The following is an 11,046-nucleotide window of genomic DNA, read 5'->3' on the forward strand; positions in this document are numbered from 1 at the left end:
CCCAAGGGCAGAGATCATGGAGATCATGACAGCAGGGTCAGAGTCCCACAGGAAGGCACTCGTGAAAACAGGTGATTGCAATAGAATGTCTGTCATTCACACATAAAGAGCTTGGGTATGTTTTGTTCCCCTCTCACCCCATAGCCTCCCTCCATCATTCTCCACCTTGCTTTTCCCTGGGGAGGCTGATCTGTCCAGACTACTAGATTAGTGGGTTTCTTTGCCCTTTGGCTTCTGGTTGGGTTCAGCCAACAGGACCCCCAAGGGCAGAGATCATGGAGATCATGACAGCAGGGTCAGAGTCCCACAGGAAGGCACTCGTGAAAACAGGTGATTGCAATAGAATGTCTGTCATTCACACATAAAGAGCTTGGGTATGTTTTGTTCCCCTCTCACCCCATAGCCTCCCTCCATCATTCTCCACCTTGCTTTTCCCTGGGGAGGCTGATCTGTCCAGACTACTAGATTAGTGGGTTTCTTTGCCCTTTGGCTTCTGGTTGGGTTCAGCCAACAGGACCCTGGCAGCAGATCAGAGGAAGGGATAAACGCGAGGTCAGGAATTCAATCTCCTGCTCCTACAGCAGTGGCCTGTCTTTGTCTGTTGGCCGAAAGTCACAGCTTCTTTCGGGTCATGTTTTCAAATTACACATTTGAATGTGCCACCTGTTTTCCGCCAGGCCTGGACAGAAACACTGTGGGAGCGCAGTGGGTAGAATTCTGCGAATCCATAAAGACTTCACAGAGGAAGAGGCAGTTGAACAGTCTGTAAGGAAGGGTAGGAGTTTCTGTGGGGATGGGGGAGAACTTCAGTATGGCTGGAACACAGGGCAAATGGAAGAAGGGAAGGAAGATTCGAGGTGGATGGTGAAGGGCCTTGTGTATTTTTATGGAGGAGTGTGGACTTAATCCAAAGGCAACAGGCAATAGGGTACATCGGTGGGTTTTTAAGCAGAAGGTAAGCTGGTCACAATATAAAGCAGTGTTTCTCAAATCTGATTATTACATGCACCGTTTTAATGGAAATGATTTCTGAGGACTTTGTCAGGGTTGATCTATATGACTTTTATTATAGTATGTATCCTATATAGATCAGCTTCAGCTGGTTAAATATCAATTTCCTTTGCTTACAGTTTTTTAAACAACCGGAGAACTAAAATTAATTTACATAATAAATAAAAATAAAACCATATGAATTCTTAAATTCAAATTAACATTAATGTAATGCAAAGGATTATGTTTTGCTCAAATAAATTCATGAAAAGAATGAATTTCATTAATCATGAAAGAGTTCCACAGGCCTATAATATTTTGTGTTTTAAGAGGAGTCTGTTCTTCCACTTCTTTTGCTGCTCAAACGGCTGAGCGTCTTTCATCTGTACAACATGCTGTGAAGTTCTTTGACCTTCATTTAATATGTTAAGTCTCCCTCAAAACTTAGCTGCTTAAACAGCCACTTTATTATGCTTTCTGAATTTTGTGAGTCAGGCATTCAGACTGAGCACAGTGGGGAATGGCTTGTCTTCTCCGTGTGATAGCTGGGGCTCAGCCGAGAACACTCGAGGGCTGGAGGTAAGGCACATCTTCACTCTGGTTGTGGAGGCTGCGTGGTCAACAGGAGCTTCCACGTCAGCCCTTGCAGGCAGTGTCAGCTTTCTCACAGCTTGGGACCCTCAGGGTAGTCCGCCTGCTGACATGGCAGCCCAGGGCTCCCGAGTGACCCAGCTCACAAATTAGAACTTGCCTCGCATTTTCTGACCGAGCTTCAGAAGTCACAGAAAGTCATTTCCATCGTATTCTGTTGGTTGCAGTGAGCCACAAGTCCTCTCAATTCACGGGGAGGGTACATGGACCCCATGTCTGGAGGTCTTGATGAGAAGAATGTCGAAGAGGGTTTTTTTTTTTTTAGCTACTTTTTTAAAACTGCCACAGGCTGTGGTAATTGATCTTACTAAACACAAATGCAGACAATGAACGCTAACAAAAGCACCTTGGTTTTTGTTTGCTTATATGGTGGTCTTCTGGGTGATTTAAAATATGCTTACTAATGGAATAATAAATGAGATTTTTCTTCCTTCAGGCTCTAAATTGGGAATTAGGTTCCAAATCTGAGAATAAATGGGATGGTAAGGATCTCCCATTTTAGAGGGCTTCCTGTTAGGCATTTGGGGCTAGGTATATCCTTTGGGACTTAGGAAATGGCAAAAAGACTTTGCTTTCCCCTTTCCCATGGAAGGCAGAATGCCATAAGGTCCCCAGGAAGAAGCACATAGCATGTGTTACTCTGTCACCATCTTGTATGTTAAGAATGGCCAAGGTGGCTCTTTGCCATCTGGGCATGTACTTATCTGTTTCCCAAGCCAATTACAGACCTTCTATCCTAGACAAAGAGCAAATAGGGAGCACTACCAATGGAGCACTCCAAATCCTCTCCATCTACTCCCTCACTGCCTGTTGTGGTGACCAATTTCCATACAGACTTACCAGCTTCCCATAGGTGCAACCCAATAACACCTTCCTTGTGACTCCTCCATGTTCCTCTGGCTTACTGCCCTAGGGCTTCTCAGCTGCCATAGTTTTGGGATCATCTTTTGTCTCCACATGCACAAGGATCAGCTTGGCATCTCCACATGCACAACCTGGAGATCTGAGAAATGAAAGTCTGTGGAGAAGTTTTTGACCAAGGGAGTGGGGTGGATCAAGTTGCCATGTTCATCTCCTGGCATCATTCTGAATGCATTCGCAAAGTGTTCCCAGAAGGTCCTATAGGAATGAACTTCAGTTGTCCATAATGGTGGCTAATTTGTAAGCCCATCCTTTTATTGATTTTCCCTCATGTTTTGCTTCCCTCTTCTAGATCTTAGTCTGGACTCATTCTCCAAATAGAGTGTCTGCTGTTAAGCCTTTGTTTTAGGCTCTGCTTTTGGGAACCCACACTATGACAGGGTCTATGGAACTGCTGGATGAATTCATATGGCTCCAAGGAACACTGCTCCAACCCAAGGCCCGTACTGAGGGGGAAGGAGGGATGTCAGAATTGTCTCCTGTGAGCAAAAGCCCCCAATCCCTGTCTTTACCTATGTTGGTCATCTGGCCATTGCTTGCTGTTGTACTCTTTAGTGGCATAGAAACTAGACAAAGGTGACAGCTCTTTTGAGGCATGTTTGTGTTCACTAAATTAGAGTTTCATCACCATCTAAAATACTTGTGTGTGCTAGCAGCTTCCAAAGTGGACCTTGATGACTCTTGTCTTCTCAAATTCATGCCCCACATAGGAGACATGCCCCACATAGGTCTCCCCTGTCTTGGATAGGGCTCACTTGTGTAACCAATAGAATATTATAGAGACAATGGAGTGTGATATTTGAGGCTAGATCATGAAAGACATTGTGGCTTCCACCTTGTTCTTTCTTGGATCACTTGCTCTGGGGGAAATGAGTTACCATGTCATGAGGGCATTTAAGAAGCTTTATGGAGATGGTCCTGTGGCAGGAAAATGAGGTCTTCTGCAAGTAGTCAGCCCTAATTTTCCAACTATTACCATTCTTATTGTTACTATAACAAATTACTACAAACATAGTGGCTTAAAACAATACAGATTTATTATTATACAGCTACAAAGGTCATAAATCCCAAATCAGTCTCTCTGGACTAAAGTTAAGGTGTTGGTAGGGCTGGCTCCTCCTCGAGGTACAAAGGGGAAAATCTGTTTCCTTTCACTTCTCAAGACCACCTGCATTCCTTGGCTTATGAGTCCTTTCTTGTATCACTCCAATCTCTTCCTTATGTCTTTACATATTCTACTATTTATCCTTCTTCTTCTTCTTCTTCTTTTTTTTTTTTTAAGATAATCTCTATGCTCAACTTGGGGCTCTAACTAACAAACTCACAACCCTGAGATCAAGAGCCTCATACTCTACCAACTGAGCCAGCTAGGTGCCCTTCTACTCTTCATCCTATACTTTTACCTCCATCTTAAATGGACTCTGTGATTACATTGGAGCCACATGGATAATCCAGCATAACCACCCCATTTTAAGATTCTTAACTAAAGCATATCTGCAAAGTTCCATGTAAAATAATATATTCACAAATCCTTGGTATTAGGACATGGACATCTTTTAGGGGGCTATTTTTCAACCTACCATAACAGCTATATCAGTGAACCACCTTGGAAGCAGATCTTCCATCCCCAGTGAAGTCTTCAGATGATCATACCCTTTACTCACAACTTGACTATAAACTCAGGAAGACCTGAAGCAGAAATGCCCACCCAAGCCATCCCTAAATTCCTGATCTGCAAACATGTGAGATTATACATTTTTCTTATTGTTGTAAGCTACTAAATTTAGGGGTCATTTGTTACTAAGTGATAGATAATTAACATAACATGAAAAAGTTCAATAGTATTTAGAAGTCCATTCACATTTGTGTGGGAAATATTAATAGATTTGTAAAAGGAAAAATGCCTTTTAGATTTTTTTATAATTTCAATTGCTGGAAATATTTTATTAGTTGCTAATAAAAATGATTTTAAATTTCTTATCATCTACTTAAATGAGGGAAGTTTTTGTTGATGTCAAATTCCAAAATGTGAAGAGATAATCATTAATAATCTTATTCAGGACTGAAGAGGAATGAGGAAGAATAGAGTGTAATGCTAATTCTTTGTGAGGTGATGAATGTGTTCTAAAATTAGGCTGTGGTTATGGTTACATAACTCATAAATATACAGTCTAGAGCAATATACATTCCAGAAAGAGTCATTATCCTTATTATAATTGATAGTAATAAACCTGCCTTTTTCTCTGAGCAAACACTGGGAGGGAGACAATGTCTTTAGTTTCCCAGAGTTGTTCACAACACAAACATCTTTGATAAGGTAATGATCAAGGGTAGTTGGTACCTGTACTAGTGAGGCAGGCAGAAACATGAAGGTGTCATGGAGAATTGTGTCCCAACAGTGGAGGGGGAACTCTAAAGATCCCTGAGAACTTTACATGGTTGGGGGGGGGGGTCAATAAAGCCAAAAAATTTATAGTTACATTAAGATATTATTTGCCTTTTCCATTATGAATCTTTCAGGAATGTACAGTAAAGACTTTTAGAGGCTACATGAAATGAGATGATGTCATCACTCTGGAAGTTAATAGAATGTATGCTTCTGTATTTATGTGTTGTAAAGATTCCTCCATTTTAATTTCTAATACACTTATTTCAATAGAACATAATCCATAAAAAAGCTCTTTGGGGTCCTCCATATTTCTTAAGAGGGTAAAAGTGTCCTAAGATAGAAAGTTTGAGGACTGATGCCCCAGGAAAATCATCAGGGAGTGCTGTTTATACGAGACATTAGTCCTCCCCCCCTTCAATGGATGAGTTAATTCTCCAAGAGAATCGCTTCCAGACATTGTGAACGCTCCAAGAAGGGATGGGTATGTCTTTCCTGAGCTGTATGCCCGCTTAGGCAGTTGTTTGCTCAGACAGCTACTATCCTAGTTTGAGGAGAAGGAGCAGAGATTTGGAGAAAGATGATGAGAAGAGTAAATATCCAGGCTTTGCAAATGCTGGCACTCATACCCTTTGGTGTGGCAAAGTCCTCGGAGTGACTTGAACAGCATGCGGGATCAGGCTTTGACCATTTTGTCAGTCCCCTGCCGAAAAGGACTGGGACAAAGAGGTTCTAGCAGCAAGAAGTGGTGTAGCAGATTGTTGGGGAGAGAAATCCATATACATTCTAGTAAATACTAGTAAATGTTTAACAACTTGCTTTACAGAAGGAAAAAATTAGAACTGATTTGTAGTTTTCACCAATGTGGGTGAATTCTCCCACTGGGGCTGATTTCAGGCTACCACTGGATTAATAAGCAGCTCACAAAATTTCAGAAAATGTAACGATTGGCCAGTATGAGTGGGCTTGAGAATCTAACTGAATAAAGAGATTGGAATCCATTGAGCTGGATCAGATTTCCTATACCCAGAATTCCATGGTGAGATGAGCCTTCCCTCAAGAACACAATGTGCCTGAAGTGAACATACACTGTGCCCCCAAAACAGCCAATGACTGGATTGTTGCCATGTTGAGGGAGTGGATAGTTAGTATAGTCAAGTGAAAACCATGACAGCACCCTTTAAATAGGACGCAATTCTCCCACCTGCCCACTCTCACCCAAGTAACGGAGATACTCAAAGAAAGGTGAGGACCCCACCTCTTGTGCTCTATAGGTTTCAGGCCATGGGTCCTGTGGCATGAGCTGGGGGAAAGGGAAGTGGGGAACTCCTTGAGAATGAAGTTTTGACTGGATGAAAATGGACTGAACAGGAAGTAATTTGAAAGTAACTGAAAAGAAGGGTTCATCCTCGCACAAATGTGGCAACTGGAGATCAAAATAAAAATATCAAGTTTGAACACCCACCAGTTTCAGAGTGTTTGATAAATCAGTTATGCTCATATTAAATTAAGTTGAAATTTATTGAAATAAAAATGAAAAAAATTAATCTTCTGGACAACTCACAGAAAAACAGTGAGTAGACTGAAATGGGAAAGTGGGTTAGGAAACTATCAAATATCTAGAATTCAGAGTTGAAGAGCAGACTAAGGAGGTGGGAGAGGGGAAACCGGGAAGAGATCGGGGTCGGATGTAAAAGGCAAAGTTACCTGACGGAGTGATCAGTTTTTATATGGAGGGCAAGAAACAAAAGATGTCAAGATTGACTCGTATTTTCCAACTTGGAAGGTTAAATATAGTTTTGTATTTGGGGAACTAAGATTGTTTAAATTTGGCATGAATTTAGAAGACATTGTTTTACATATACGGTGAAGCTGGAAGAGTCCTACTTGAATAGTAAGCTAAGATAAAGATGATCAGTATGTCTCAGAGCGTTCACAGTTACTAAGATTCATGCTAATAACATTGTTTTTGCTTGTTTTAGAGCTTTATGTAAATGGTGTTATATTCTGTTTGGTCTTCTGGGATTTAATTATTCTACTCATATTTCTAAGATTTATCCATGTTTAGCTGTGTATAACTGTAGTTCATTGATTTCCACTGATGGGTTTTCTATTGGGTGAATATATCAGAGTTCATTTATCTGTTCTTTGATGGACATTTGTGTTGTTTTCAGTTTTTCGGGTTTTTCTTAAAGACTTTATTTGTTTATTTGATAGAGAGAGACACAGCGAGAAGGGGAGCACAAGCAGGGGGTGTGGGAGAGGGAGAAGCAGGCTTTCCGCTGAGCAGGGAGCCTGATGTAGGCTTGATCCCAGAACCCTGAGATCATGACCTCAGCCGAAGGGAGACACTTAACGATTGAGCCACCCAGGCACCCCCTTTTCAGTTTTGTGTTAAAATTTTGCATGCTACTAAGGACATTCTCCTAGTGCACATATCGGGAATATAGTGAGGAAAGCAACAGGGTATTTAAAATGTTTTAAGTTCTTATGTTGTGGTAAATTCCATAGGTATTTATTCTATTTGTGTGATTTGTAATTTACAAATATATATTCTTTCATATGCATGATATATGACACTTTAAAAGGATAAAATAGTGCTACCAAGAAAATACGTGGAAAGGAAGATTAGGGGAATGTCCGTTTAGAGAGGAAAGCATTGCACTCTTAGATGGCGGAGTGGGCAGAGAAAGCTCAGTGAGAAGGTCACATTTGGGCAAGACCTGAGGGAGATGGGGGAGTGGCCATGAGGAGGTCTGGGGAAAGAGTATTAAAATATAGATGCCATGTAGACAAGTGAAAAAGAAGACTTGAACAGCTCGTAAAAGGAATCTGCAGGGAGAGCTGAAGGGCATAGTATCAGTTATAACAGCTGTTCCCATTTTTCTGTTTCAGTCCCCCCCTCTGTTTGTCCAGTTGGAACAGCTGTTGCCCACAGGGTTGATGGTACCTAGAAACAGATCTCTTTCGTTAGCTTCACTGGAGTGAGGAAAATCCCCTTTTCTCTTAGCCTTTGGGAATCACGCACACACGCAAACATACATAGGACTTTCCCAGAATATTTGCACACAGAAGGGGATCCATTTACAAAACACGCTTGATTTGTTCTAAAGACAGTAAAATACAGCCCTAATTGACCTTGGCATCACTTCTGTACTGTGAGTCAAACCGATCTGGCAAAGTGTATTTGAAAGTTCCTCCTTTGAGTCTTTGGGTAGTCCCCTGTTCTCATTTCTGTTCCTCCTCATTTTCTCTCAGGCTTCACCCTCCTTCTGAGAAAGGGCAGGGGCAAATAAAATGCTGGGCCTTCTGCTTAGGTGCGCAGGTATATTGTGAGTTTACAAATACATTTTTGGAGAAGGGATTCTTGTCCACAAAATATATCAGAAATATATCTCCACATTTCCCCACATTTCCTCGCATCCTCTGCCCTGTGGTAAAGAGATTTTTTCCACTCAGTTCATAATAAGCCTTAGAGGAAATGAGATTTTAAGTAAACTTTAAAGATGGTTACTAAAACCATATTGGCTCAGAAAAAAATATGAAGGATAAGTATTTTTCCTTAAAAAAAACACACACACACAATACCCTATAACTGGTAGAGTTTTGTTTCCTTGTAGATTTAGTTTAACACTTCCCCATTATCCTCTCAAAGCCACTCACAATGCTGCGATTGATCAGAAGATATGGGAAAACTCACACAGCTTCTATTCATCACAAGTCATTGTACCCGTGTGTGTGTGTGTCCTGGAAAAATACTTTGGCCAAAAGCACCTGCTATGACAAATACAATCAGAGTATGACGTAAATTTCTCAGGCCACACCAGCCTTGCAGAGGATGAACAAACTGTATTCCACCCAGTGGATTTCTGGGATACCCATGTTCCTGTCACGTAGTTCCCAAGCTGATTCCCCACCTTACTGTAAAATCTGGGGAACTCGGGGTTTCCTTGGCAGCCAGGCAGCCCTTGTTGGTGTTCTGGTATAGCTCTGGCCTACCTATTAGCTTTCTCTGTGGTGGTTGCTGTCCTCTTTGGACCGTGACAAGATGCCTGTTGATCTCTTTTTTTTTTAAATGCAGTTGAGCTACAAGTAGCCTGTTTCTGGTGGCTTGTTAAAAACCTTCTGTCTTAGAACTCCAGTGGACAGCAACCCCCCTAATTTCAAAACTTTTTTTCTTAGAAAGCTGAGGGGTTCCGACAGGGAAGAAGGAAGAGGAAGTTTCTGGGGAAACTCTCCTACGCATTTGGCCATCTTTGGAGTCAGAAGCTGGGGTTTGGTGACAGTCAGAGTGAGAGTCCTCTGTGGGCAGAGAAGCTCCTGCCCAGCTGACGCCCACAGCAGTGGGACCCCGGAGTACTGGGAGCCAGTCAAGAACAGGGCTGTGTATTGAATTGTACTAGAATGGCCCGACAGCAGGCCTTTTGAGAAACATCACCACAGGCCTAGGATAATAGGTTGCCAGGTTCGAGTATATTGAAATTCCCACCATGGGAGAGAGAGGATGCAATGGGAAATGGAGAGTGGCCTGCCATTCCCTCAGCTCTTTAGATTGGGCTGAAATGCCAGGGAGTACTAAGCCAGGGCTGCCTGGAGTGGACTAAGCATTCAGCCCCAGGATGTCCATTCACTGATTTTGTGCATCAGTTACCTAAGTCTAAATTCTATGATAAGAATAAATAAACACAGTGGTATTTCTTGGTCAGATAAAGTGTCCACCAGCAGGGGCTCAACTCTACATAGTTTTTCAATGACCCAGCTTCTCCCCTCCCCCACCCCCACCTCTAGGCAGGCAGGTCGCAAAGCAAAGAAAAGAAGGTTGAAAAATCACTCTTACAACCTGTGTTTGGAATCGACACTGGACCTCTACTCACATTTCATTGGCCCAAGCCAGTCACATTGCCAAGCCCACTGTCAAAGATGTGACAGGGTCTAATACTACCATGGTGTGGAACAGGCAATATTTGAGAACGGTAATATAGCTTGACATATAATGTGAACTTGAGCAAGGCACCGGGCCTCTCTGAACCTCAGCTTTCTCCTCTATGTGTAGAGGACGAAAATAATATTTACCCTTCAGAGTTGTTTAGAAGGTAAAAGGAAGCGAAGCATTTAAATGCCATGAAAGTTTGAGAGCTAAAATAATTAAAATGCTGCCCAGGAATTGCCCTTTTTCAAACATTTATCATCTCAAAAAGCTGTGTAATTTTTCTCTTCTCAATTTTTAAAAAAATATTTTATTTATTTATTTGACAGAGAGAGAGAGACACATACAGAAAGAGAGGGAACACAAGCAGGGGAGTGGGAGAGGGAGAAGCAGGCTTCCTTCTGAGCAGGGAGCCTGATTCCAGGCTCCATCCCAGGACCCTGGGATCATGTCCTGAGCCAGAGTCAGTCACTTAAGCAACTGAGTCACCCAGGCGCCCCATTTTCTCAATTTTTTAAATTCAATATAAGATAATCATAAGAAAAATATGCATTTGCTATAAAGCTATTTACAGTGTGAAAATGTATCTTTTCAACATTGAAATTTTCTCTAATCATTTCACTTCTCCAAAAGTTGTGTGATATCTTAATAGTTATCGATGTGTGAATCTCCCTACAACTCTCTGCCCCCTTCCTCGTAAGAAAGATTAGGCGATGCTTGCTTATTTTCTTCCCCTCCACTTCCAAAGAGGCCCTGCCATTGCCACCAGTTGTGTGGGATGTGGGGTGCAGGACTTGAGAATAAGGACAGGTAACTGGAGCCTCAGAGTCAGGAGGACAAAGGAGTTGAGGGAATTTGACAAAAGCCTGGTCACTGGGAAGGTTTGATGTTCTTTTTTTGGAAAGGAGAGAAAAGCCTCTTGGGATTGGGATCCAGGATACCACAATTAGGGAGCAGTTATTCTAGGGGATTTTTAGAAAAGGAGGGTGTAGAAATATGGAATCTGAGGGATTTGACCTCAAATCAGTTAAGATTAGAGTTAGCTGCAAGCAACAGAAAATTCTCCAAAGAATAGTAGCTTACCTAGGAGAGAAGAGTGTTTCTCTTGTTCAGCCATTTTAAGAATTTCAAATGTAGGTAATTCATCACCGTCATGGATGTTCCATGAACA

Source organism: Mustela nigripes, chromosome 3, assembly GCF_022355385.1.
Source record: "Mustela nigripes isolate SB6536 chromosome 3, MUSNIG.SB6536, whole genome shotgun sequence".
NCBI lineage: Eukaryota > Metazoa > Chordata > Mammalia > Carnivora > Mustelidae > Mustela > Mustela nigripes.